The sequence below is a fragment of the Muscardinus avellanarius genome (assembly GCF_963383645.1).
Source record: "Muscardinus avellanarius genome assembly, chromosome: 11".
Lineage (NCBI taxonomy): Eukaryota > Metazoa > Chordata > Mammalia > Rodentia > Gliridae > Muscardinus > Muscardinus avellanarius.
Window position 1 is genome coordinate 628996 of NC_137797.1, and position 27503 is coordinate 656498.

At 49.4% G+C, this 27503-nt stretch overlaps 1 pseudogene across 1 annotated transcript; it reads left to right on the forward strand.

The window, feature by feature from the left end:
* Positions 1 to 24636: 24636 nt before the first annotated feature.
* On the forward strand, positions 24637 to 26008 carry LOC308270319 (ubiquitin-like protein NEDD8; annotated as a pseudogene). Its single transcript has 3 exons — positions 24637 to 24935; positions 25001 to 25009; positions 25913 to 26008. The product of its transcript is annotated as a ubiquitin-like protein NEDD8 (transcript).
* Positions 26009 to 27503: the final 1495 nt, after the last annotated feature.

Here is a 27503-nt window from a genome sequence, read left to right on the forward strand (position 1 = left end):
CCGGGCGCGGGCGCGGGCGCGGGCGCCGCCGCCCCGGGGTCGCGCCGCGCAGCAGCCGGCCGGCCGGCCCGCGAGCCTCCCGGGGCGGCGGGAGCCGGCTCCCCCGGCTCCCCGGGCCGGCCCGTCCCGCGGGGCTGTTTACCTGCGGCGGCCGCGCCGGCTCCGCCCCCCGCGCAGCTGCGGCGCCGCGATGACTTAGCAGATCGCGCTCGCTGCCACGGAGGGGGGTCGGCGCGCCCGCCCTCCCCGCGCCCCTCCGCGGCCGCGCGGCGCCCAGACCGCAGCCGAGCGGGCCGCCGGCTCCCCAGCCTCGCCGCTCCCTCTGGCCAGCACCGCCGGCCCCCGTCCTGGCCCTTGCCCGACGCCCCGCGCATCCCTGCCCGCGGCCGGCCCGAGTGTCGCCTAGGCGCCGGGGGCCCTGCCCCTTCCTCTGGGTTGGGAAGGCGCCGTTTGCCTGGAGTCCTTGGACCTTCCGCCAGCTTGCCCTGTCACTGAAGTCTTCCCTGTCTGCCCTAAAGGCCCTCCATCTGATGGACGCGCTCCTGCGTGGACTTCACTCTCCACTTACTGCCTCTGGGCCAGCTCGCCCAGCCCCACAAGCCCCAGACACCCATCACTCAGGTTCCCCACGGTGGGGTTGCCTGTGACCTTGAGCTTTGCAGAAGGGCCGGGCCAGTCACACCCACCTTGGCTGCCCAGGGACCACACTGCCTTCCAGTGTCCCCATTCTGTGGCGGAGGTGGCCCTCGGAATCTGGGGTCTGCCTAGAATTTGTGCACATTGGTGGCTCAAGCCCTGACCATGCCTCTGGGCTCCCATCTTTCTCTGGTAGGCTACACTTCCTTGTCCCAACCAGATGTTGGCCCTTTGTGAACCAGCTGTGCGTGCCCCTCCAAGGCTGTTTGCTTTATCCATGGGGCTCCAAAAATTGTATGTATCTCCAAACTATTCTTTTTTTTTTGGTACTGGGAATTGAACCCAGGGGCATTCTATCTCTGAGCTACATCCCCAGCCCTATTTATTATTTTGAAACAGGGTCTCACTAGATTGTGGAGGCCTACCTAAGTAGATGAGGCTGGCCGTGAACCTGTGATCCTCCTGTGTCTGCCTCCCAAGTACTGGGATTACAAGTGTGCCCCACCATGCCTGGCTCATTTTTTTTTTAAAGTGGGGTATTAAGCCGGGCATGGTGGCGCACGCTTGTAATCCCCGTGTTTGGAAGGCGGAGACAGGAGGATCGTGCTGGTTCGGAGCCGGACTCGCTGGCTTAAGAGACCCTGTTTCCAAATTAAAAAAAATAAAAATAGGTCTGGGAGTGTAGCCCAGAGGTAGAAGGGCTACCAGGAACCCCAGTACCACCAAAAAAAAAAAAAAAAAAAGAGGGGGTATTAAGTTGCCATATAGCACCAAGCCTGTTGAGATCCTTAATTTTTTTTTTTTTTTTTTTTTGGTGTGTGTGTGGCACTGGGGATTGAACCCAGAGACCTTTTACCTCTGAGCTAAACCCCCAGCCCGATCTTATTTCTTATTTGGAAACAGGGTTTTGCTAAGTTGTGGAGGGCCTCACTAAATTGTTGAGGCTGGCTTTGAACCTGCGATTGTCTCAACTTTCCAACTACTGGGATTATGTGCACTATCACACTTGGAGAGATCTTTAATTTTGATGGGGTCAAAATCATCTCTCACGCTGGGCCTGGTGGTGAATGCTTGTAATCCCAGCATCTGGTAGGCTGAAACAGGAGGATTACAGGTTCACAGCCAGTCTCAGCTACTTAGCAAGGCCCTCCGCAACTTAGACCTTGTTTCCAAATAAAGAATAAAAGCTGGGCATGGTGGAACGTGCTTGTAATCCCCGTGCTTGGGAGGCTGAGACAGGAGGATCGCACAGGTTTGAAGCCAGCCTCAGCTACTTAGTGAGGCTCTCAGCAACTTAGTGAGACCCTGTTTCCAAATAAAATATAAAGTAGGTCTGGGAGTATAGTCCAGAGGCAGAAAGCCTCTGGGTTCTACCCCCAGTACCACCAAAAAATAAAAATAAAATAAAAAATAGGGCTGAGGGTGTAGCTCAGAGATAGATGCCCTTGGGTTCAATCCCCCAAAAAACCTCTTTCTGGCTTGTAGTTTTGTCTTTTCTGACGTCACAGAGACATTCTAGGGTCCCTGTACAAGGGTAATGGTGTACCTTTCTTTTCTGATGTCACAGAGACATTCTAGGGTCCCTGTACAAGTGTAATGGTGTGCCTTTCAGTCATTCAGGCTTCAGAGAACAGGCATTACAAAAGGAGTTTGTTTTAGGAGCTGAGACAGGAGGATCGCAGGTTTATGCCAGCCTCAGAAATTTAGTGAGACACTGTTTCAAAATAAAATAGCTAGGCATGTTCCTAATCCCAGTATTTGGGAGGTTGAGACAGGAGGTTCACAGGTTCAAGCACAGTCTCAGCAAGTAGTGAGACTCTCATTACCTAGTGAGACCCTGTTGCAAATTAAATAAAATAGGGCTGGGGGTGTATCTTGGAGTTCGAATGCCCCTGGGTTCAATCCCCAGTGACACACACACACATATACACACAAATAATAAAATGAAATAGGGCTGGGGATGTAACTCAGAGGTAGAATGCCCCTGGGTTCCATCCCTAGCAATACACACACACACACACGCACGCACGCACGCACGCACGCACACGCACACACACAAACCACAGGCTGGTTTCTATTTTGAGGTGAATCAATTCAGGATGGCATGTAATTTGAAGATTTCAGATTACTGTATCGTAGATTGCAATCGAAGCAAATACCATGGCGTTTGTTGTCTGTCTAGCAGGAAGAATGCTCACAGGTAGCGGGCAGCCCATCTCCTCCACACCGGGAGCTGGCTTCCCAGCGCCAAGGAAGCGCGCTCTTCAGGCCCTTCCTCAGAGCAAGCCCCACATCCCAGGCGGGTTTCTGTGTTCTTGCCGAGTCTAGCCCTTCACCTGTGTTCCTGTAACAGGACTGGAGCCACACCTCCACACGTGGATGGGCATGCATGCCCACTCTCTTTCAATCCTGACATAGGTATTCATGGATTTACTTTCCCATGTTTTCAGAATGACTTGGTCACGTTTCTGAGCACTGAGGCTGCCTTGGATGTACAGACTTAAGGAGAGCTGAAGTATGTCCTGAACAATACCTTCCAAGAACACAGCACATCTCTCCATCTACTTAGGTGTGTCTTGTGATGGGACTCAGATGCTCCCTCTGCAAAGGGCTTACTGCATTAGTTCACTAGATTATCTCCTAGATGCATCATAGCTCTTCTCTATAAACAGCATCCTAATTTTCTGTTGTGCATTTTATGGGTTGTTCTGGCACAGGGGATGCTCCTGAGTTCAGCTGTGCTGAGCTGGTGTGCCAGGTTGCAGAGTTGCAGCGTTTTGGTGCCACCCCCATGCCTGGGGCATCATCTGGAACACAGTGGTTGCTAAGTGCCAGTGGCGGATGAGTAGATGGAAGCCTGTACCCTGCCAGTCTCTGGACAGTTATTGCCATATAGCAGAGGAAGCATCAGGAGCCTGAGTGAGGCCCCAGGCCCCCACCCTGCAGCACACCTGACGCTGCCCTTGCTCCTGAAGAGTCCTGGGCACACGTGGGTGGGGACCAGGGCAGAGGTTCTTAACAGCTTCCTGGAGAGGGGGCTCAACTCTTCAGAGGCCCCGACCTCTCTACACTCTGGAGGCCTTCCAAGGGGAATACACGGAGGGGTGGAGAATGGCCGCCACATCTGGGGTCCTCACATTAGGCAGCCCAGACTGCAGGAGCCCTTCCCAAGTCCTGTGTGGGGAAAAAGCTGCACTAGGGGAACAGCTTGTCCTTATGGGGACAAGCAGCACAAACAGCGCTGATCTGACCAGCAGGTTCCTGACTGGCCGGGAGAGTACTACAGTAAACTTTCAACCCCACTTCTTAATGAGGAGAACAAGTTTTCTCAACTCTTAAGATCCATGAAGGTGGAAACCAGAAAAATGTAATGTCAGGCTGTCTCATTCCAGCCCTAAGTGATATCCTCCCCCGGAGACATCAACTGCTCAGTGAGGATTCCAAGTTCAAGGCCAGCCTTAGCAATGCAGCAAGGCCCTGTTTCAGGATCTTAGAAAAAGGGAGGCTGGGGTGTGGATTAGAGGTGGAATGCTTCTGGGTTCCATCCTCAGTGCCCCCAAGTGATGCATTTTAATTCAACCTCGCCTCCACATTATTTATGAAGTCTAGTAATATGTGTCATTTTGGTTGGGTTCTTACAATTAATGGTAAGAATGACAGGTAAGTCAGAAGCCGGGCGTGGTGGCGCATGCTTGTAATCCCAGGATTTGGGAGGCTCACAGTTTGCGGACAGCTTCATCTACTTAGTGAGGCCCTCCACAACTCAGTGACACCCTGTTTCAAAATAAAGAATAAAAAAATTGGGCAGGGGGTGTAGCTCGGAGGTCAAATGCCTCTGGGTTCCATCCCCAGACACATATACACAAAAAAGCCAGAATAGCCGGGCGTGGTGGCGCAGGCTTGTAATCCCCATTCTTGGGAGGCGGAGACAGGAGGATCGCGCTGGTTCGGAGCCAGCCTTGCTGGCTTAAGAGACCCTGTTTCGAAATAAAAAATATAAAAAGATAGGTCTGGGAGTGTAGCCCAGAGGTAGAAGGGTTTCCAGGAACTCCAGTACCAAAAAATAAAAAATAAAAATAAAAATTAAAAAAAGCCAGAACAACACATAAGTCAGGAGTGGCGCAGCAGGCCTATCATTCCATTGCTTGGAGGCAGAGATAGAAGGATCACGAGATCTAGAAGACCATTTCAAAAAGAAAAGAAAAAAAAAAGGGCTGGGCATTTAGCTGGGAGGTTCCATCCCCAGAGCCACAGGGGAACGATGAATTCTCACCACCATATTCTTTCAGTCTCATGGTCTCACAAGTCAAATGAGTCCTCAGTGTATAAGCATATTTTGTCTCTAAGGAAGCAAACGAGGGACTGAAGATGTGCTTGTTAGCTAGGACAGGACAGGCGAGGCTGCACAAACAAAACCCCACTTTTTACTTACTTAGTTTTGTTGTGTAGGGGCTTAAACCCAGGGGCATTCTACCTCTTTTCAGGCTATACCCCTAGCCCTTTTTATTTTGAAACAGGGTTTTGCTAGGTTGCTGAGGCTGTCCTTAAACTTGTGACCTTCCTGCTTCAGCCTCCCAAGTACTAGGATTGCAGGCACGAGCCACCATGCAGAGCTCCCCACTTTTTCATGGCCTAAGCAGCTCCAGGTGCTCCCCAGCCCTGCAGACTCAGAACTCCAGGGGCCTCTGGCTTCACATCCTTACTGGAGAAGTGTCATCCACCACCCCAGTGTGCAGCTAGGTGGCTAGCAGGGGGCAGTGAGTGGCACCTCACCCTAAAGCTTCCTTGCCTGGAACTCAACCGTCTTCACCACCTGAGGCTTGGGGCGGGGGGGGGGCAAATTCCATTACGTGCCTAGGAGAACAGAAAGGACAGTGGTGCCTTCAACTTTTAAATCATCAGGTTTTGCACTGGGATACAGGCCTTTGGGAATGGGATGGGACTGAGCAAGAGGAGCAGCAGCCGCAAAGATTCCAGTGGGGAACAGCCCACTGGTGTCCTGGCCTCCTGGGTTACGGCAGTACTACATGTACCTTGTCACTTTCACTTCACCCCAGAAACCAACAAGCTTTGCAGTACTTACAGTGCATTGGGAAAGACCTTAGCCGGGCATGGTGGCGCACGCTTGTGATCCCGGTTCGCAGACAGCCTCAGCGACTTAGTGAGGCCCTCTGCAACTCAGTGAGACCCTGTTTTCAAAATAAAGAATAAAAAAATTGGGCAAGGGGTGTAGCTCGGAGATAGAATGCCTTTGGGTTCCATCCCCAGACCCACAAAAAAAAAAAAAAAAAAAAAAAAGTGAAGGAAGCTAAGCCAGGTGTGGTGGCTCACGCTTGTCATCCCAGCATTCGGGAGGGAGGCTGAGAGACTGGAGGATTATGGTTCGCAGACAGCCTCAGCGACTTAGTGAGGCCCTCTGCAACTTAGTGAGACCCTGTTTCAAGATAAAGAATAAAAAACAGGGTTGGGGGTGTAGCTCAAAGGTGAGTGTTCCTGGGTTTCATCCCCAGACCCACAAACAAACAAACAAACAAACAAAAAAGTGAAGGAAGCTGGATGCTGTGGTACGTGCCTGTAATCTCAGTACTCAGGCTGAGATAGGAAGATTGTAGGTTCAAGACTAGCTGCAGGGATTTTGTGTGTGTGTGTGTGTGTGTGTGTGTGTGTGTGTGTGTGTGGTAGTGGGGATGGAACCCAGGGGCATTCTACCTCTGAGCTACACTCCTAACCCTGTTTTTTATTCTTTATTTTGAAACAGGGTCTCACTGAGTTGCAAAGGGCCTCGCTAAGTAGCTGAGGCTGTCTGTGAACTGTGATCCTCCTGATTCAGCCTCCAAAATGTTGGGATTACAAGCGTGCACCATCATGCCGGGCTAGCCCTACTTTTTATTCTTTATTTTGAAACAGGGTCTCACTAAGTTGTGGAGGCCTCACTAAGTAGCTGAGGCTGGCCATGGACCTTCAATCCTCCTGTCTGAGCTTCTCAAGTACTGGGATTACAAGGGTGCGCCACCACACCCGGCTGGCTGCAGGAATTATCAGCAACCTGGCAAGACCCTGTTTCAAGACAAAAAAAATAGAATGGGCTGGGGGTGTAGCTCTGAAGTAGAATGTTGCTGGGTTCAATCCCAAGTCACACACGCACACACATGCATACACACGCACACAAAGGGAAAACTTAGATAACTTAAAAACAAACAAGGCCGGGCGTGGTGGCAAACGCTTGTAATCCCAGCATTCGGGAGGCTGAGACCGGAGGATCATGGTTCACAAAAACCTCAGCTACTTAGTGAGGCCCTTTGTGAACTCAGTGAGACCCTGTTTCAAAATAAAGAATAAAAAAATAAGGGAGGGGATGTAGCTCTGAGGTCGAACATCTCTGGGTTCCATCCCCAGACCCACAAAAACAAACAACAGCAAAAACAAAACCCCAAGGAGACACGTGGTTTTCAAGTTTCTTTCAGGGGCTCTCCGGCACATAATTATAACTCAAAGCCTCCATGCAGGCGGTACTTGGCTTCTCAGTGGCTGCTGCAGGCCTGGGCAGCTCTGCCTCCCGCACGGGCAGGGCCTCCTTCCCTCTCTCCCAAGAGCCCCCAGGCTGAGGCTGTCAGTGAATCTGTACCCTCCTGTCTCAGACTCCCAAATGCTGGGATTACAAGCGTGTGCCACCACACCTTGCTGCACCAGGCTTTAAACAGAGAAGAAAATGCAGAGGCCCTGAGGCCCAGGGTGGGAGGAAGACAGAGGCAAAGGTTGCTGGAGGCTCCTCGGGCTGTGCTGATGCATCCTGCCACTGCCGAGTAGGGTGGACACAGGAGCAGAAACAATGCTGGCCTGAGCTGCTCAGCTCCATCGGGACCAAGCGCCTCCCCAAGGTGCTGTTTCCTGGAGCGGGCACCTTGCCCATTCTGGTCCCCCGGGGTGGAAGGCCCCAGCCATTTCCTCTCTAGGGCTGGTCCCTCTGGCCCCCTGGCCCTAGTGCTGCACGTGGACAGGGCTGGGTGTCTCTGTGGGGGATACAAGAAGGGTGCAGGCCTGCAGGTCAGGACAGGGGCTTCACCATGGCACTGGGCCAGCCCCTGCAGGCCCCTCTAGGCTCCATCAAGTCTGGGTAGAGCAGTCCTGTCCTGTGGAGGGAGGGGTACTGCAGAACTGGAAGAGCCTCATTAGCCATGCAGATTCCACACTTGCTCACAAAGGGCTAGGCCTGGCACTGCTCCTTCTTGGACTTAGTGGTGCTAGGGATGGAACCAAGGGCCATTCTACCTCTGAGCTATACCCCCAGCCCTATTTTATTTATTTACTTTGAAACAGGGTCTTAGTTGCACAGGCCCTAAGTAGCTGAGGCTGGCCATGAACCTGCGGTCCTCCTGCCTCAGCCTCCCAAGCACAGAGATTACAGGCATGGCCCCCATGGACTTTGAAAGGGCCCATCTCAAGGGCTGCACTTCAGCAGCAAGGCCTCCACAGTGAGGTAGCCAGGGCACAGGGCTCGGACATTCTACTTCTGCACTCAGTCTGGCATGACTGGCAGGGAGCCCGCCACTCACGGACATCCAAGAGCTGGGGCTCTCCGTGGTGCAGGCCCAGGCAGTCCCTGCCCACTGCGCCCTTCTCCTCAGAGGCACTAGCCCCGAGGCAGCCCTTGGCCCGGGCCAGCCTCGCCTGACGCTGTGGCTGTGCATGGCCAGCTGTGGCCTGCAGCTCCAGCTGTGTGGATTTGGGGACCTGCTTGCTTCCTGGAAGGTCTGACTCGGGAGGGAGCAGAGGAGGGCCAGGTAGCTCGAGACTGCAGCCAGCAAGGACAGAGAGGCCCCGCGGGCCCCTGATCACAGACACAGGCACATTCTGAGGTGGAAGGGCTGGGTTCACTTGAATGTTTATTGGGGGTGCTAGTGGCAGTGACTGCCCAGTGACAGAAACAAGCTGGCGTGTATCGAGGTCAGCAGTGAGAGGGGCAGGGGCAGCCTGGCCAACATGGCCGTTCCTCCCCACCAACACTCATGGGTACAAGACAAGGGGACTGCAGGAGACATGGACCCGACAGAAACAAGAACACAACCAGCAGGACCAGGGATCCACAGGCCCGGGCGTCATCTCTGCACGTGGGCCCGACTCTTCTTTGTCCTGGGGAGTGGCGCCATGGACAGGAGTGACTGCCATCTACTCACAGCTGCAGGGAGAAGCCAGTGCATGGAGTGCAGCTCTCCCTAGGCTCTTTTTTCCCTCCTTATGTGCGAGGGACCTCAAGTGTCCAGGGGAGAGCTGCCACTGCCATCCAGGGGCTGCAACAGGTGTGGAGTGGGGGGTCCTGAGTGAGGACCAGCAGAGAAGGGGGGGGGGGTCAGAAAGCCAGCCCATCCTTCAGGAAGGCAGCAGGGGCACTCACTGTTGGAGAGCCTGCAGCTCGGGAGGGAGATCGCACCCAGTGTAAACGCCATTTGTAACGCTGTACTCCAACAAAGCGCCAAAGCAGGGGTCCTGTGGGAGCAGGAAGCAGGGTGAGGCCAGCCACGCCTGGGCTGCTCGTAGGCCTAGGCCGCAGTCGGCCCAGTGGTCCCTGCTAGTGACCTGGCCCTTCCTGAGCCCCTCCCCGCAAGGGAGTCGCAGCCCTGTGCCCCGCACTCACTCTGACAAGCACATGAGGGTTTCCTAGCACGATCAGCAAGGCCTTGGGTCTGGTGATTGCAACATTAAATCTTTTTGAGTTAGATAAGAAACCCAAAAAATACCGATCATCTTCAAACCTATCTTCATTTGAACGGACCTGAAAAACAAAGAGATGAATAAAAATGTCATTGTAAGTCTTTTTGGGGATGAAAAGAACTCTGGATACACAAAGACATTTAGAGGGTAAACAGCAGCACCACCCATTTTTGGTTAAAAAATGGGGAGCACAGACTCACGGGCATTCTATCCACAGACAGAAAGACCCAAGTGGTAGGGTTTAGGTGGTTTTTTCTTCTTCCTTCTTTTCTTTGTGCTAGAGACTGAACACATGGTACTCTACCACTGAGATGCATCCCCAACCCCTTTTTAAAAAATATATTGAGACAGGGTCTTGGCAGTCTGCCCGGGCTGGCTTTGAATCTGTGATCATGCTGCCTCAGGCTTCTCAAGAAGCTGAATTACAGGTGTGTCCCACTGTGCCTAGCCTTATTTTCTTTTTGTATTTGGACTGATTTATCTATAATTAACATGTACCACTCAAGTAAGTTAATTTAAAAGTAGAGGACGGCGTCTTGAGAGCCAGCCTCAGCTCTCGCTGGCCCTGGACGGAGCTGCCGAGGCCCGTGGCTGGTGGCTCCTCCTGGAACGACCCTGCCCTGCTGCTGCCACCTCTTTCTGCACATCTGTCGACTGCCCTTCCTCACACACTCAGTGCTTCCTCCTGGCCTCTTCTCACCTCCGTCTCCTGGGCTTAGAGGCGTTTATTAAATAACTCTCCACAGTCACTGCACTGGTGGCAGCTGGGTCTACAAGATCCCCACCCTGCAGTATGATCCATGCTAGGGATCAAGCAAGGTGCCAGCACCCAATAAACATCACACACCTTCAAGCCACAGCACAGACAGGATACCTACAGTTGAAATGACGATGACCAGATATTCTTGCCCTTGAAACTCCTCTACTGATCCAACCTTTATGTCCATCAAGTCAATGTTTCGCAGAAGAATTTTTATTTTCTCTACCTTTAAAAGAGATTAAAAATTAAAGATAACATTATATAAATCTGGTAAGTTTTTAACCTATCACAGCATAAGCAAAACACTAAACAGGATCATTCTTACTAAGTTGCTGAGGCTGGCCTTGAACCTAAGATCCTCCTATTCCAACAACCTCAGTGAGTATTGGATTACCACTGATAACAATGTTGCTTTTTAATTATGCATCATAGCTATTCGAGTCTGAGTTGATTAAAACACAAAGTCCAATGTTATTCTTATTTTATGGAATTAGGGATTGAACCCAGGAGAGTCTACTTTTGGGCCATATCCCCAGCCCTATTAAAAAAATTTTTTTTACGTGTGTGTGTGTGTGTGTGTGTGTGTGCACGCGCGTGCGTGCGCTTTATATCAGGGATTGAACCCAGGGGCATTTTACCTCTGAGCTACACCCCCAGCCCTATTTTTTATTCTTTATTTTGAAATAGGGTCTCACTGAACCGCAAAGGGCCCAAGTAGCTGAGACTATCTTTGAACCATTATCCTCCTGTCTTAGCCTCCCAAATGCTGGGATCACAAGCATGCACTACTATATCTGGCTTTATTTTTTTTTTATTTTGAAACAGGGTCCTGTTAAGTTGCTGAGGCTCACCCAAAACCGGTGACCCTCATGTCTCAACCTCCCAAGTACTAAAATTATATGTAGGTGCCACTGCACCTGATTTATTTGGTACTAGGAGATGGAGCCTAGGGGCATTCTACTTTTGGGCTACACCCTAACCCTTTGTATTTTTTATTTTTTTGCGGTACTGGAGATGGAACCCAGGGGCATTCTACCTCTTGGACTCCACCCCCAGTCCTATTTTTAATTCTTTATTTTTGAAACAGGGTCTCACTGAGTTGCAAAGGGCCTCACTAGGTAGTAACTGAGGCTGTCCATGAACAGTGATCTTTCTGTCTAAGCCTCCCAAATGCTGGGATTACAAGCACGTGCCACCATACCCGGCTCCCCATAGCCCTTTCTATTTTTTGTTTTGAACCAGGTCTCGCTAGGTTGCTGAGATTGTCACTGAACCTGCAATCCTCCCATCTCAGGCTCCCAAGTACTAGGATTACAGGTGTGTACCACCACGCCAGGCTATACAACTACTTACAAAGCATTTGTATTGTATTAAGCGTTGTAAGTAATCTAGAGATCATTTGAAAGTATAGGGGAGGATATACAAAAGCTTATGTCAACACTGCGCCATTTCACAGGGCACCTGGGTATCGTAGGCTTTGGCATCCATGAGGATCCTGGAACCAAGCCCTGTGGACGTGAAGGGATGATGGCACTGTGCTGCCACCATGATGCTAGGAAGGTGAGAGCACTGAATGTGTTTTCAGCTTATAGGATGATCAGGATGTGAATCCCAATAAGACAAGGAGCTTCTGTATAAATTTTACTACATTAAAGTTAAAAGTGTTCCTAAACAAGGGCACAGGTGCAGTTGAGATGATATCTCTAACACAACCTCCAAGGGTCTGAGATCCATAGTACATGTGGAAAGACTGCAGGAAAAAACATTCAAGATCAACTAAGTGGGCATTAGATGTGAACAGGCCATTTAGGAGAATCGTGAGGTAGCTCTTGATCACCAGGATTTCAAAGGAAGCCCCGGGCACCCTCCCACATGACCCTGCAGGGCAGTGGACTGCCTACCTGTGGGAGCCTGGCCACGAACACCCTTGTCATCCTGAGGAAAAGCCTTACGTGGCAAGAAATGTAGAACAAAAGGTCCCAACATCATGCTGGAGAGCATGCAAGCCTCCTGGTGAGTTGCACCCCAGCCACCGGCAGAAGCCTGATTCTCGTGCCTGTACCCAGACCGGCAAGCCAAGGGAGAGCTTGCAGGGCAGTACAGCGAGGGCAGCGGGTCACAGCCTGACAGCAGACAGCAGAGAGATGGAGCCAAGGCACCTGGGCTCTGCCTGATCACGCCACGCCATGTGCCTTCTTGAGCACCACACACCGTTGGCCCCATGGGGTGGGGGAGGCGGGGCAGAGCTTCGGAGACCAGAGGGAGGGGCTCTGGAACAACCCAGGCTGCACTGCAACCCAGGCTGCAGTGCCTCCAGGGAGCTGGAGACACTGCTCCCGAGGTGGCCTCAGCCTGCCAGCAGGATCTGCCATCACTGTTGACTGCTCGGATGCTCTTGCCAGACAAATGAGTCACTCGTGTAGGAGCCTAGAGGCCCATCTGTGCTGGACTCTAAGAAGAGTGGGGACAGGAGGTAGTGTGGTGGACTCCTGCCAGTTGAGTGGAGAGACCTTGAAACAAGAGCTAACCCCAGGAGGCTGCGCAGCGGCCGAGGTGGTACAGAGGCCCCGGAAGCCTCAAGCATCCTGGGGCCAGAACAGGCCTGAGGACTGACACCAGGGCTGAGCCTCGGGGAGGCCAGTGAGTCCTGGGCCATCGAGGACAGTGTGGTGTCATGTGAGCTGATTCTTTTGGACATCTGCTAGTACCCAGCCAAGGTAATGACAGCTGAGTGAGCAGACGGGCAAATCCACTACCCAGAAAGCAACCATGTAGCCAGAAAAAGAAGATGAAGACCTTTCAGTGCTCTGGAAGTCAACTAAAGACATACAGTGTAGGTTAAAGCCTGAAACTGCTCAAGTTGGGGTGAGAAAAATGGGAGCCTATGGTGCTTCAGTTGGGGTGCCTCACCTGGGCAGAGTGGGCTACAGTGGCGAGTGACCTCAGAGACGGCATGCAGGGCTGAGAGCTCCACTCCTGGGGTGGCGTGGGGACAAGCATGCTCCTGGCGAAGGCTTTAGGACACCAGGGTCTGGAGGGAAGCGGCAACCAGGAAGCCTCGCAGCAGCTTGAGCTCTACACCTGATGGCAAGCGGAGCCGCAGGGCCAGCATGGCAGTTGACTGGCCGAAGGTAGGAAGCACACCGCTGTCCTGCTGGCCAGCCAACTCAGCCTGAAAACCAGGCTTGAAAACAGAAAACAAGCCGGGCGAGGTGGCGCATGCCCGTGACCCCAGGACTTGGGAGGCCGGGACAGGAGGATCGCAGGTTCTCAGCCAGCCCCAGCTACTTAGTAAGACTCTGTTCAAAATTAAGAATAGAAAATAGGGCTGGAGTACAGCTTGGAGGTAGAATGCCCTGGGTTCAATCCCTAGTACTATAATACATACATACATACATACATACATACATACATACATACAAACATAAGTAACAGAAAACTCACAGGGATAGCTGCTGCCACATACCAGAGACAAGCATTATACAATAAGTTCAGGCAAAACGAAGATGAGAGCAAGAATAAAACACAATACGGAAGGTGGACATGGTGCTGGTGCTCCAGCCCGCAAGGCCAGGCCGTGGGAGGCTGAGACAGGAAGAGCACAGGCTCTTGGTCAGTCTTAACAATATAGTGACACCCTAGCTATTTATTTTTGCGGTACTGAGAACGGAACCCAGGGGTATTCTACCTCTGAGCCCCAGCCCCAGCTCTATTTTTATTCTTTTATTATTTTTTTTAATGGTACTGGAGATGGAACCCAGGGGCAGTCTACACACCCAGCCCTAGTCTTTATTCTTTATTTTGAAACAAGGTCTCACTGAGTTGCGGAGGTCCTCACTAAGTAGCTGAGGCTGGCCGCATACCGCGATTCTCCTGTCTCAGCCTCCCAAATGCTGGGATTACAAGTGTGCGCCACCATGCCGGGCTAGTGAGGCCCTATTTTAAAATAAAAAATAAATTTGGGTTAGGGATGTAGCTCAGAGGTAGAATGACCGTGGGTTCAATCCTCAGTCTCCACCTACCTCCCTCTCCACCACCTCCACAACCTGGGAATGTACCTTTAAAAAAAAAAAAAAAAAGCCCCACAACAATGAAAAGGAAAATCAGAACCCAAAGTTGCTATACTTTCTGAAATACCTAGTTTTCAACAAAAAATTACAGGATATGTAAAGAACCAAAAGTGTGGCCTACACTCATGACACTGCCAGAACTGGGTATGTTTCCAGATGAGGCTCAGCAAAGACTTCAAAGATGCAGTACACGTGTATCGAAGAAGTGAGGAGGCCATGTTAAAAAGATGGGCAGACACGATACGCAGTGATGCCCAGGGCGGCCAGAAACTGTAACGAGGAGCCAGGTGAAAGTCTCTTGCTAAAATGGCCCACGTCACATTCCACATGGCAGAAGGAGAAGAGGGTGAGCTTAGGACAGACCGACAGAAATGATACATGCTGTGGAACGGAGGGCCTGTGGGACAAATCAGACAGGAGTGAAAGGCAGTTCCAAGAAGAGCAGAGCAGAGCAGAAAACAGTGAACAAACACTGATCCAAACTTATCTGATGAAAACCAATCTGCAGATCTAAGAAGCTCAGAAACCCCACAGAAGAGTAATTCCAAGAGATCTGCAGCCAGACATCACAGAAAACCACTCAAGCCCAAAGACCAACCCTGAGAGGAGCAAGAGGATGGGCCTTCCTGATGCAGCACGGCGGTCCCACCAGCAACGGAGTGCTTGGGCATCAAACAGGTGCTAACCCAGGGCTTGTGGCCGGCAGATCCACCCTTCAGAAATGAGAGTGGAAAGAAGACATTCCTCCAAAACACACGGACTGAAAGAACTGGTGAAGAGCTGGTAGCTGGTGGAGCTGCCTCCAAGAACGCTAAAAGAAGTGCTTCAGCCTTGAACCACACAGTGCGAGTCTTTCTTAATCTCACAGGTTCTTCATTCATTTCTAGTTGATAGGATTTCTTATATTTACCACTTCAAAAAAAGAGAGAGTAAAGGGATTTAAATAAGAAAGACAATTTGGCCATTGGAAAAGAAAATATGAAAAAGGAACTTCAGTAATAATCAGAAACATGAAGACATTTGAGCGTGGAGACAGTCTAGCCAGACAGGCCAAAGTCCGTGAGCAGACAGCTCTGCTGCTTATGCTGGAGGTTTGCTCTGCATCCACAGCACAGTGTGGCACAGGCCCCAAAGCTCATAGGATGGAGAAACAGCTCAAACACTGACCAGCTGTGTGCTTCTGCAAGTTAACAACTTCTTCCTCCTCTTCTGACTTTTTGTTGTACTGGGGATTTAACCCAGGGGCATGCATACTACCACTGAGCTACATCCCCTGCCCTTTTTACTTTTTATTTTGAAAGAGAGTCTCACTAAATTATTCATGTTAGCCTGGAACTTGCAATCGTTTTGCCTCAGCCTCCTGAGGTGCTGGGATTATAGGTAGATGCAGTAAGGCATTCTACCTCTGATCTATAAGCTCAAACCTATTTTTTAAAAATTTGAAACAGTGTCTCACTAAGTTGTGGAGAGCCTCACTAAGTACCTGAGGCTAGTCTTGAACCTGTGATCTTCCTGTCTCAGTTTCCTAAGTACCGGGATTACTTAGGAGCATGAACCATCATACCCAGCTAAGAGGGGCTCTTGATGGGCTCTGTGCAGTGTGGTGCATTCAGCTTGCCCTCAATGAAGGGTGTCTGTTCTGAAGATGACCTATGTGGTCAACTGTCTGTCTGCTTCCCTGCAGCTTCTTCCCTGTGTTCATAAACCACAGGGGCACGTGCTGAGGGACTGAAATTCCACCCCTGGCAAAGCTCCAGGGCAGGTACATAGACATGGAAGTTTCTGGGTGTAATATTACATGAAGATCTTACTGGACTAGTGATGCTACCCTCCATATGTATATGGAAGAATCCCAGGGAATGAGAACCATCTCTTTCAAGAATGACAACAGTGGTCCCTTTGAGAAACACTAGTTGAGAGCTTGGGTTGGCAAGCTTGTTCCTGAAAGGCCAAATATCATAGGGGGGGGGTGTGGGGTGTGTGTGTGTGTGTGTGTGTGTGTGTGTGTGTGTGTGTGTGTGTCTTTTCAAGCAGAGTCTGAATTGCTGAGGCTAGCTTGAACCTGTGATCCTTCTGTCTCAGCCTCCAAAGTACTAGGATTATCAGTGTCAGTCACCACGCTTGGCTCCCACACGTTCTTAAATCGACACTAATGACGTATCCATTTAGAACATAAAAGCCAAGCTCAACTCTGGCTGTAGAAAGGCAGGCACTGACTCAGACAGATGGACTGTGGTCTAAGCTTTATGTTTATTCTTCTTGAAAAACTTGCCGTCTTTCAAAACGAACTTGCTTCTGCCTTCCATGGAAATCTGCAGACCAAGGGACCAGGGTCACAGTGATGGCAGAACGAGGTCAATCTGAGCGGCGTACCTGCTTCCGGTAGGGTGTGATGACTCCGATGTCCCTGGTGGACACCTGGCTGGAGACACTCCGGGCCAGCAGGCAGCAGTAGCGCATGACCTGGACAGCCTCAGCTGGGTTGAACCACGAAGGACTTCTCCCTTCACGTGCCTCACTGCCCTGAGTTAACAGAAAAGCAAAACCTCACTCACTAAGGTAGGGCTGGGAATACATAGTGAGTATGACACAAAGAATCTTTACTTTCATGCAAAACTTATAATCTAGTAAAACTTATCATCTAGTAGGGCAGTTATTAGAAATTTATGAGAACACAGCTGGGCGTGGTGGCGCATGCTTGTAATCCCCGCGCTTGGGAGGCTGAGACAGGAGGATCGCACGCATTCAAAGCCAGCCTCAGCTACTTAGTGAGGCTCTCAGCAACTTAGTGAGACCCTGTTTCCAAATAAAATACAAAAAAGGTCTGGGAGTATAGCCTAGAGGTAGAAAGCCTCTGGGTTCCACCCCAGTACCACCAAAAAAAAAAAAAATTTATGAGAACACAACCCTATTAAGTACTATGAAGGGATTACGGGCAGGGATGGAAGGTCAAGGGAGAACATTTTTTTTTGTACTGGAGATTGAATCCCAGGGCATTCTACCTCTGAGCTACCTGTCCAGACCTATTTTATTTTTCATTTTGAGACAGGGTCTTGCTAAGTTGCTGAGCCTGGCTTAGAACTTGTGATCCTCCTGCCTCAGTCTCACAAGAAGCTGCAATTATAGGCAAGTGCCACTATATCTGATGATCAAATGACTTTTTTTGGTATTGGGCATTGAACTCAGAGGCATTTTACCTTCACTCTATACCCCCAGCCCTATTTTTAGTTTGAAACAGGATCTCTCTACGTGCTGAGGCTGTCCTCGAACTTCCTGTGTCAGACTCCCAAGCACTGGGGATTACAGGCATGTGCCACCACACCCAGCAATAAAATGACTTTTTTTAATAAAAATTTTTAAATTTAATATATTTTTATTGGTGCATTGTAGTCAAACACCTCAATGGAATACAAGACTTGTGAGGATATACAAGCACACATCATTCAATTAGTCTTTATCCGATCCCCATCCCATTCCTCCCCTTCCCTCAATCCCATGCTTGATTTAGTGATTGACTTTGATATATTTGTTTACGTACATCATGTGCTTTAAAGAGATCCCATCTTCCCCCATCCCATCCCCTCGGATTGGTCACCTTAATTGCTCCTCCACAGGGCCCTTTCTTCAACTAGATCTCCTATTACCCATTTCTTCCTAGTTTTTGCATATTAGGGAAAGCATGTGATTTTTAATTTTCAGTGATATTTCTCTGTGTATGCCGCACTGTAAGTTCTGAACCCACTCTTGAAGGCCCTGGCACCGGCCTGGCCACCCGGCAGACTCTGATCCCAGCCTTACTGGCTCCAGTACTGGCCTTGCCTCATGGCAGGCTCCGATCCTGGCCTTGTTGGCCCCGGCACCGGCCTCACCCCTCGGCAGGCTCCGATCCTGGCCTTGTTGGCCCTGGCACCGGCCTCACTCCTCAGCAGGCTCTGGTCCTGGCCTCGCTGTCCCAGCACAGGCCTCACTGCATGGCAGGCTCCCATCCTGGCCTCAGAGGCCCCGGCCCCGGCATTGCTGTGCATCGGGCTCAGGTCTCTGTCACTATGAGCAGGTCATCTACAGATGTTCCCTTTTTTCTTCCTTTTTTTTTTTTTGGTGGTACTGAAATTCCTGGAAACCCTTCTACCTCCATGCTACACTCCCAGACCTATTTTTTTTTATAGTTTTATTTGGAAACAGGGTATCTTAAGTCAGCGAGGCTGGCCTCGAACCTGCGCAATCCTCCTGTCTCCACCTCCCAAGTGCGGGGAATACAAGCATGTGCCACCACGCTTGTCATTCTTCCATTTTTTTTTAAATATGAGAAAGAGTACATGTATTTTCCAAAAGCTGGGACCCCAAATACCTAGTGGCAATGAATTCTGTCTTCCCTCAAAGGCAGAGGTCCACAGCTTCACTTCGGAGAGCAGGCTCTTCTGCTCCACATGCACCCTGGTCTCCCGCTCTGCAGAGAGGAGCGTGGTGGCCATGAGGGCTGATATCTACCACAACATGTAGCATGGCTGCCCATCCTGGCTATGCAGTGCTCCCTCTGAAACCCCCCAAACCCTTCCACTTAGCATGTTGTCCAGAATCCCCGAGCTTGTGTGGTAGGAGCAGTCTACTTTTGGGAAGATTTCCTCAAAAGTTCAAGGTGGATTGGACTGGATCTGTCTATCCCTCCAAATACTGGTCACCACCACGCCACTGCCACCACCGCCATCTTGGTTCTCTCCTGAACACCTTTCCCCAACAGTATGATTTCCAGAACTCCTGAGCATGTGCAGCAGTAGCAATCTACCTTTGAGGACATTTATTTAAAATTTTAAGGAGGACTGGATTGGATCTCTGCCTCTACCAAATACTGACCACCACTGCCGCTGCCACACCCATCTCGGTTCTCTTCCGAGCACCTTATTCACAAAGCATGTGGTCCCAAATTCCCGAGCACATGCAGTGGTAGCATTCTACCTTTGGGGCTATTTCTTCAAAAGATCAAGGTGGCTTGAATCAGATCTCTGCCTCTCCCAAATACTGGCCAACACCATTGGGGCTGCCTCCACCATCTCAATTCTCTCCCAAACATTTTTCCCACACAGCATGTTGTCCAGAATTCCTGAGCATGCGTGGCGGTAGCATTCTACCTTTGGGGCAATTTCTCCAAAAGATCAAGGTGGATTGGGTCAGATCTCTGTCTCTCCCAAATACTGCCCTCCGTCGCCCCTACCTTCCTCCTGGTTCTTCTCTGAGCTCCTTCCTTACATGGTATGATGTCCAGAATTCTTAAGCATGTGCGGCAGGAGCAGTCCTCCTTCGCAGATTTTTTTCCAGAAGTTCAAGGTGGACTGGTTAGGATTTGTCTGCATCTCCTGAATCCTGGCTGCCGCTGCCACCATCTTGACCCCTCTACAATTTATTTATTTATTTATTTATTTATTTATTTATTTATTTACTTATTGGTGGTACTGGGGTTCCTGGAAGCCCTTCTACCTCCGGGCTACACTCCCAGACCTATTTTTACATTTTTATTTGGAAACAGGGTCTTCTAAGCCAGCGCGCGCGGCTGGCTTCGAACCTGCGCGATTCTCCTGTCTCTGCCTCCCAAGCACGGGGATTACCAGCGTGCGCCACCACGCCCGGCCCTCTCCAATATATATATATATTTTTGGTGGTACTGGGGGTGGGACCCAGAGGCTTTCTACCTCCAGGCTATACTCTCAGACCTATTTTATATTTTTTTATTTGGAAACAGGGTCTCACTAAGTTGCTGAGAGCCTCACTAAGTAGCTGAGGCTGGCTTTGAACTTGTGCAATCCTCCTGTCTCAGCCTCCTAAGCGCAGGGATTACAAGCGTGCGCCACCACACCTGGCTCTCCAATATTTTTTTTTAACAAGAGAAGACAGTATGTATGTTTTGAAGAGGTTGTGAGATCGAGCACTCAGCAGCAATGAATTTTATGTCTCCTTCATGTGTGGAGGCCCACAGCCTCACTGTATGATCTGCTGTTTCAAGCACAGCAGATCCTGCTGTATTCTGGATATATGCTCCTATCTGGAATTCTCTAGTATATCTATATATACATCAATAATAGCATATTTTATTTGGCTTCCTTCTCCTCACTATATTACTTCCCCAAATCCTTTTCCCCAGGATCATTTACCAAACTAACTGCTAGATATGTGCCCACATCAAGTTGTTTAGGCTCTGAGTCCTTCCATTCACTCACCTATTTTACAGAGAGAATAACAACCAACTCACGAAGTGACTGTGACAATTATAAAATAGAGCTTATAATAGTTATCCATTATTTAGTATATAATGAAACAGCAGGATCTGCTGTTTCAAGCACATCCTGGCCCCCAGCGCAGCATAGAGGAGCGTGGTACCCAGGCGCGCTGAATGCCCCGGACGTGCGGCTCGGCTTCCTGCTCGGTACTGCTCGGCTCCCTGCGCTACGTCCAGATCATTTTTCTTACAAGGTATGTTGTTAAGAGTTCCCCAGCATGCGTGGCTGAAGTGGTCTTTTCTCTCATCTCTTCTGGGATGTTCTTCCAAAAATCACTTGCGTGGCAGGCACCTCCTTGTCATCTAATTCCACCATTATCCACTCTCTCCTGTATTCTAGATAGGAAGTCATGGCTAGAAATGTCTCCTTAAGTTGTCCCAATCAGATATTAAACCAAAATCTGATGTCCAGGGCTTCTCCGAGGAATGCATGTCCTTTTTGGTGGCCGCAGTTGCCACTGTGACCGTGGATGCCATTGCCACTGTGACTGTGGCCGCCTCCATCTTCCTCTATCTAAAACGACTTTTTTTTTTTTTTTTTTGGTGGTACTGGGGTTCCTGGAAACCCTTCTACCTCCGGGCCACACTCCCAGACCTATTTTTTATTTTTGGAAACAGGGTCTCTTAAGCCAGCACAGCTGGTTTCGAACCTGTGCGATCCTCCTGTCTCTGCCTTCCAAGCACGGGGATTACAAGCGTGTGCCACCACGCCCGGCTAACTAAAATGACTTTTGACAAGAGTGCCAATAGGAAAAAAGTCTTTTCAACAAATGACTTAGAAAATTGGCTATCCACATGCAAAATAATGAACCCGAGTCCTTATATGAGCATAAATTAAAATTAACACGAAAGTAATGATGCATGCTTATAATCCTAGTACTTGGGAGACTGAGACAGGAGGATCGTGAAAATTCAAAGCCAGTCTCAGCTATTTAGTGAGGCTCTCAGCAACTTAGTGAGACCCTGTTTCCAAATAAAATATAAAATAGGTCTGGGAGTGTAGCCTAGAGGTAGAAAGTCCCTGGGTTCCATCCCCAGTACCACAAAAAGATAATAATACAAAAATACAGGACTAGCCAGGCGTGGTGGCACACACTTGTAATCCCCGCGCTTGGGAGGTGGAGACAGGAAGATCGCGCAGGTTCTAAGCCGGCCGTGCTGGCTTAAGAGACCCTGTTTCCAAAAATAAAAAATAGGTCTGGGAGTGTGGTCCAGAGGTAGAAGGGCTTCCAGGAACCCCAGTACCACCAAAAACAAAACAAAACAAAACAAAACAAAAAAAACACCAGGACTAGAGGTGTAGCCTAGAGGTAGACTGACTCTGGGCGCAATCCCTAGTAACACAAACATACAAAATATTGACTAAAAATAAATCAGAATAAAATAGAAGACCTAAGTATATAAACCTATTAGAAGAAAACATAAGTGAACAGCTCCACAGCAGCGGGTTTGATGATGACCTCTTGGACATGACACCAAAAGCATGGGAAACAACAACAGAAAGAACCCAGACAAACTGAACTGTGGCAAAACCAAAATATTGTATGCATTAAAGGACACAATCAACAGAGTGAAAGAGATAACCTATGTTGTGTCTAATGACTGAATACTACAGGAATAGAAAACATTTAAAAATCATAGATAGTGCTGGGCGTGGGGGCGCACACTTGTAATCCCCGTGCCTGGGAGGCAGAGATAAGAGGATTGTGCTGGTTTGAAGCCAGCCTCGCTGGCTTAAGAGACCCTGTTTCCAAGTAAAAAATATAAAATAGGTCTGGGAGTATAGTCCGGAGGTAGAAGGGTTTTCCAGGAACCCCAGTACCACCAAACACAAAACCAAAACCAAACCAAAACAGAAAAACCCCACCATAGATAAAGAGTTACTATCCAGCCAGGCGTGGTAGGCGCACTTGTCATCCCAGCATTTGGGTTCGCAACTCAGTGAGACCCTATTTCAAAAACAGAAAAGACTAGCCGGGCGTGGTGGCGCACACTTGTAATCCCCGCGCTTGGGAGGCAGAGACAGGAGGATCGCGCAGGTTCGAAGCCAGCCGCGCGCGCTGGCTTAGGAGACCCTGTTTCCAAATAAAAATGTAAAAATAGGTCTGGGAGTGTAGCCCGGAGGTAGAAGGGCTTCCAGGAACCCCAGTACCACCAAAAAACAAAACAAAACAAAACAAAAAAACAGAAAAGACTAAAAAATAGGGCTGGGGGTGTAGCTCGGAGGTAGAATGCCCCTTGGTTCCATTCCTAGTACTTAAAAAAAAATTAATGAGATGGAAAGTTGTAGCATAACTTCTAAATCGATGAGAAAAAAATTCATTAAATAACATGCTTGTAATCCCTGTACTTGGGAGGCTTATACAGGAGGGTCACAGGTTCAAGGATAGCTTCAGCAAGGAGTGAGTGAGATTCTCATCAACATAGTGAGACGGTTACAAAAAGAAAAATAGGGTTGGGGGTGTAGCTTGGAGGTAGAATGTCCCTAGGATCAATTCCCAGTACCACAAAAAAAGAAAAAAGGAAAAAGAACACAGGTGAACACTAAGGTGCCTGTCTCTAATCCTAATACTTGGGAGGTTGAGACCAGAGGACTGCAAACTTGAGGCCTGCCAGGGCAACTAAACAAGACCCTGTTTCACAAAGATGGGACTGGGGTATAGCTCAGTGGCAGAACAGCCCTGGGTTCAATCCTCAGTGTCACCAGAAAAAAGAAAAAAAAGCCCACTTGTGTATGATGTGATGCCACTGCTTTCTCCCACAGAGCATACCAGGTCAGGACACAGAAGAGTGAATCATACATCCTCATACACAGAACGTAAAACTTGAGTATGTTCTTAGGACATTTACCAGAACTGACACCTAATTGGCTACAAATTTTTCAGGAAGCTTTTAGGCCTAAGTGCTCAATCAGAACCTAATAAAGTCAGAAATAAAAAAGAGAGGCAAGAAAAACCAATTCTTGGTTGAAAGAAAAATGCACAGGTTTTCCTCCTGGAAGGGCCTGGCAGCGAGCCTGGTGAGGCCAGAGAAGAGGCGGAGCTCGTGGAGGGCAGCCACTCTGCTTCCTCACAAGAGGAGGAGGTGAGGTAGAAGGCCCTTGGGTTCAACCCCAGTACCACAAGAAAGAAAGAAAGAAAAAGAAAAGAGCGCGCCTCCTGGCCTCTGTAAGCAGGTGGTGAGCTCCCGAGACCCTCACAGGGCTCACTGTGTGTCCAACTCTGCTGCTGCACTGAAAGGAACGGAGACAGCAGCGCCCGCCCGGCTCTGCCACGATGGAGAGTGTGCAGCGCCCTCAGAGGCCAGCAGGGGATGTGCGGCCAGCAAGGCAGACGGCTTTCTGATGTTTCTTTTCCAAGGAGGGGTCTGAGCATGCAGGGCAGCAATCCTGCGACCAGTTCACGGGGGCGGTGGCATTTCAGCACTGGAGTGTGCCATATTCTGCACGATCAACAGCCTCACTGCCATCTATCCTCAAGACACAGAACACAGCCTGGCGGATAATAAACATTCAGAAAACTCTAAGAGCTGGGCGTGGTGGCGCATGCTTGTAATCCCAGTACTCGGGATGCTGAGAAAGGAGAACCGTGCAGGTTCGAAACCAGCCTCAGCTACTTAGCGAGGCTCTCAGCAACTAATGAGACCAACAGCAACTTAGTGAGACCCTGTTTACAAATAAAATATTTAAAAAATTGGCCTGAGAGTGTAGCCTGGAGGTAGAAAGTTCCTGGGTTCCATGCCCAGTAACACCAAAAAACAAAACTAACAAAAACCCCAAACACTTAATAAGTAAATTCCAGCTAAAATTTGTGTGCCTGTGTGTTGGGGTATTGGATAAGGATTGAACCCAGGGGTGTCAAACCTCTGAGCCATGCCCCAGCACTTACAGTCTGAGATACTGGGGATGGAACCCAGGGGCATTCTACCTCCGAGCTACACTCCCAGCCCGGTTTTATTTCTTATTTTGAAACAGGGTTTCACTAAGTTACAGAGGGCTTCACTAAGTAGCTGAGGCTGGCTGAGAACCTGCGATCCTCCTGTCTCATTCTCCCAAGTACTGGTGAGCGTGTGCCACACCCAACTCGCCCCAGCATTTGTGAATAATTTTTACTTGGGAGGGCGGGGAAGTGGCCGCGGCCACCACAGTGGAGAAGCCTTGATTTATCTGCTTGGAGCTCCTATCTGGGAAGAAGATGCTAATTAAAGTGAAGATGCTGACCGGGAAGAAACTCGAGATTGACAGTGAACCCACAGACAAGGTGGAGCGAATTAAGGAGCATGTGGAGGAGAAAGAAGGAATCCCCCACAGCAGCAGCAGCTCATCTACAGTGGCAAACAGATGAATGATGAGAAGACAGCAGCTGATTACAAGATTCTAGGAGGCTCGGTCCTTCGCCTGGTTCTGGCTCTGAGAGGAGGAGGTGGTCTCGGGCAGTGGTGGACCTGCCCTCTGTTACACCTCCTTATCCTGCTGCTCATAATGAGGCACCATGTATCCTCTTACTCTCTGGGACCCCAGAGCCACTGCCCCCCCCCCCCAGCTTTGTGTGTCTACAGGGGGAGAATGTGAGGTTCCAGGATGCAGTGTTCCTGGCCCACAGAGCCCTTGCTGCTATTGGCTTTAGTTTGCAGCCCTGTGTTTCCCTCTCTTATATGTCCGTTTGTCAATAAAAACTTCCTGGCAGGCGGGCGTGGTGGCGCACACTTGTAATTCCCGCGCTTGGGAGGCAGAGACAGGATAGCACAAGTTTGAAGCCAGCCGCTCTGGCTTAAGAGACCCTGTTTCCAAATAAAAAAAAGTATAAAATAGGTCTGGGAGTGTAGCCCGGAAGTAGAAGGGTTTCCAGGAACCCCAGTACCCCCCCCCAAAAAAAATTCCTGGCCTCCTGAAAAAAAATAAAAAATTTTTATTTCGAAACAGGGTCTTGCCAAGTTTCTAGACCTGCACTCCTGTCTCAGACTCCAAGTACTGGGTACAGGTGCGTGCTACCACACCCAGCTACAACTTCAGTGAATTCTTTTTTTTTTTTTTTTATGGTACTGGGGATGGAATCCAGGGGCATTCTACCTCGAAGCACACCCCCAGCCCTATTTTCTATTCTTTATTTTGAAACAGGGTGTCAGTGAGTGGTAAAGGACATCACTAAGTAGCTGAGGCTGTCCATGAACTGTGATCCTGTCTCAGCCTCCCAAATGCTGGGATTACAAGCGTGCAGCCCCACGCCTGGCCCTACTGTAGTGAATTCTAATGACTGTATACTCCCTCCTCATTTGAAATATAAATAGGAAACAGGCCTTGTTCACACCACGAGCAGGCTCAGTCCCCGGCACCACCACCGGCAGTCTCCAGTCCTGTGCTCCGCCCAGCTCCTCATGTGGTACACCCAGATTTATACAGCTGCTCCCTGGTGACCACCTCCCCGTGGGCAGCTAGATGCAGCCTGACTAGCCCCCCCGCTGACCGTGCAGACCACCTCTCAGCACGTGAACTCTGTGTGCTCGACCTACGAGCCTCTAGCTGAACTGCCTGTGGTAGATGTGTTTGGACAGCGCCTGGACCCTTGATGGTGTTGGCCCAGGAGCGTCCCCAGCCAGTACCTTGACCTCTGTGCACGGCCTCCAGGGGCGCTGTGTACTGCAGGTGCTGGGCGGTAAAATCTTATTCCCGGCCTGCATCTCCTGATCACCGAAGGGTTCAATCTTAAGGTCCTACATTAAAACACTGATGTTTCTGGACTAAGCTGTGGCTTTTTTTTTTTTTTTTTTTTGCAGCACTGGGGATGGAACCCAGGGGTATTCTACCTCGAGCTACATCCCAGTCCTATTTTGTATTATTTATTTATTTATTTATTTATTTATCATTTGTTTCTGTGGTACTGGGGATTGAACCCAGGGGCATTCTACCTCCAAGCTACATCCCCATATTTATTTATTTATTTATTTATTTATTTATTTAATTAATTAATTAATTTATTTTTTGCGGGTTTGAGGATGGAACCCAGGAGCATTTGACCTCTGATCTAGACCCCCTGACCTATTTTTTATTCTTTAATTTGAAATAGGGTCTCACTAAGTTGTGAAGGGCCTCACTAGGTAGCTGAGGCTGTCTGCTACCAATCCTATTTTTTATTATTTATTTATTTATTTATTTATTTATTTATTTATTTATTTATTTTTGGTGGTACTGGGGATGGAACTCAAGGGCCTTCTACCTCCGGGCTACACTCCCAGACCTATTTTATATTTTATTTAGAAACAGGGTCTCTTAAGCCAGCTGAGGCTGGCTTAGAACCTGCGTAATCTTCCTGTCTCTGCCTCCCAAGCATTGGGATTACAAGCGTGCGCCACCACACCCGGCTTATTATTTATTTTGAATCAGGGTTTCACTAAATTATGAAGGGCCTCACTAAATAGCTGAGGCTGACTTTGAATCAATCTGCGATCCTCCTGTCTCAGCCTCTCAAGTACTGGGGTTACAAGCATGCGCCACCACTCCTGGTTCATCTATGGAATTTTTTTCTTGGTCAACTACATACATTTTTTTCAGGGGGCAATAAAATCAGGATTTGAACCTAGAGGGATTCTACTTCTGAGTTACATCCCCAGCCCTATTTTTTATTTTGAGATGGTCTTGCTAAGTTGCTAAGGCTGGCCTCAAACCTGAGATCCTCCTGTCCCAGCCTCCCAAGTACTGTGATTACAAGTGTGCCCACCACACCACCACGCTCAGCTTACGATTTATTTACAACAACTTAGTATCTGTTTTATAACACATTAAGACCAACTCACTTTTTTTTTTTTTTTGCAGTACTAGGGATGAAACCCAGGGCCATTCTACCCCCAAGCTACCCCCAGTCCTATTTTTTTAAAATCTTTATTTTGAAAAAGGGTTTCATTGAGTTGTAAAGGACCTCACTATGTAGCTGAAAGTAGCCACAGACCCTGATCCTCCTGTCTCAGCCTCCCAAGTACTGGAATTACAAGCATGCCCACCATGCCCAGCTTCTTCTTTTTGGTTTTTGGTGGTACTGGGGGTAGAACCCAGGGGCTTTCTACCTCT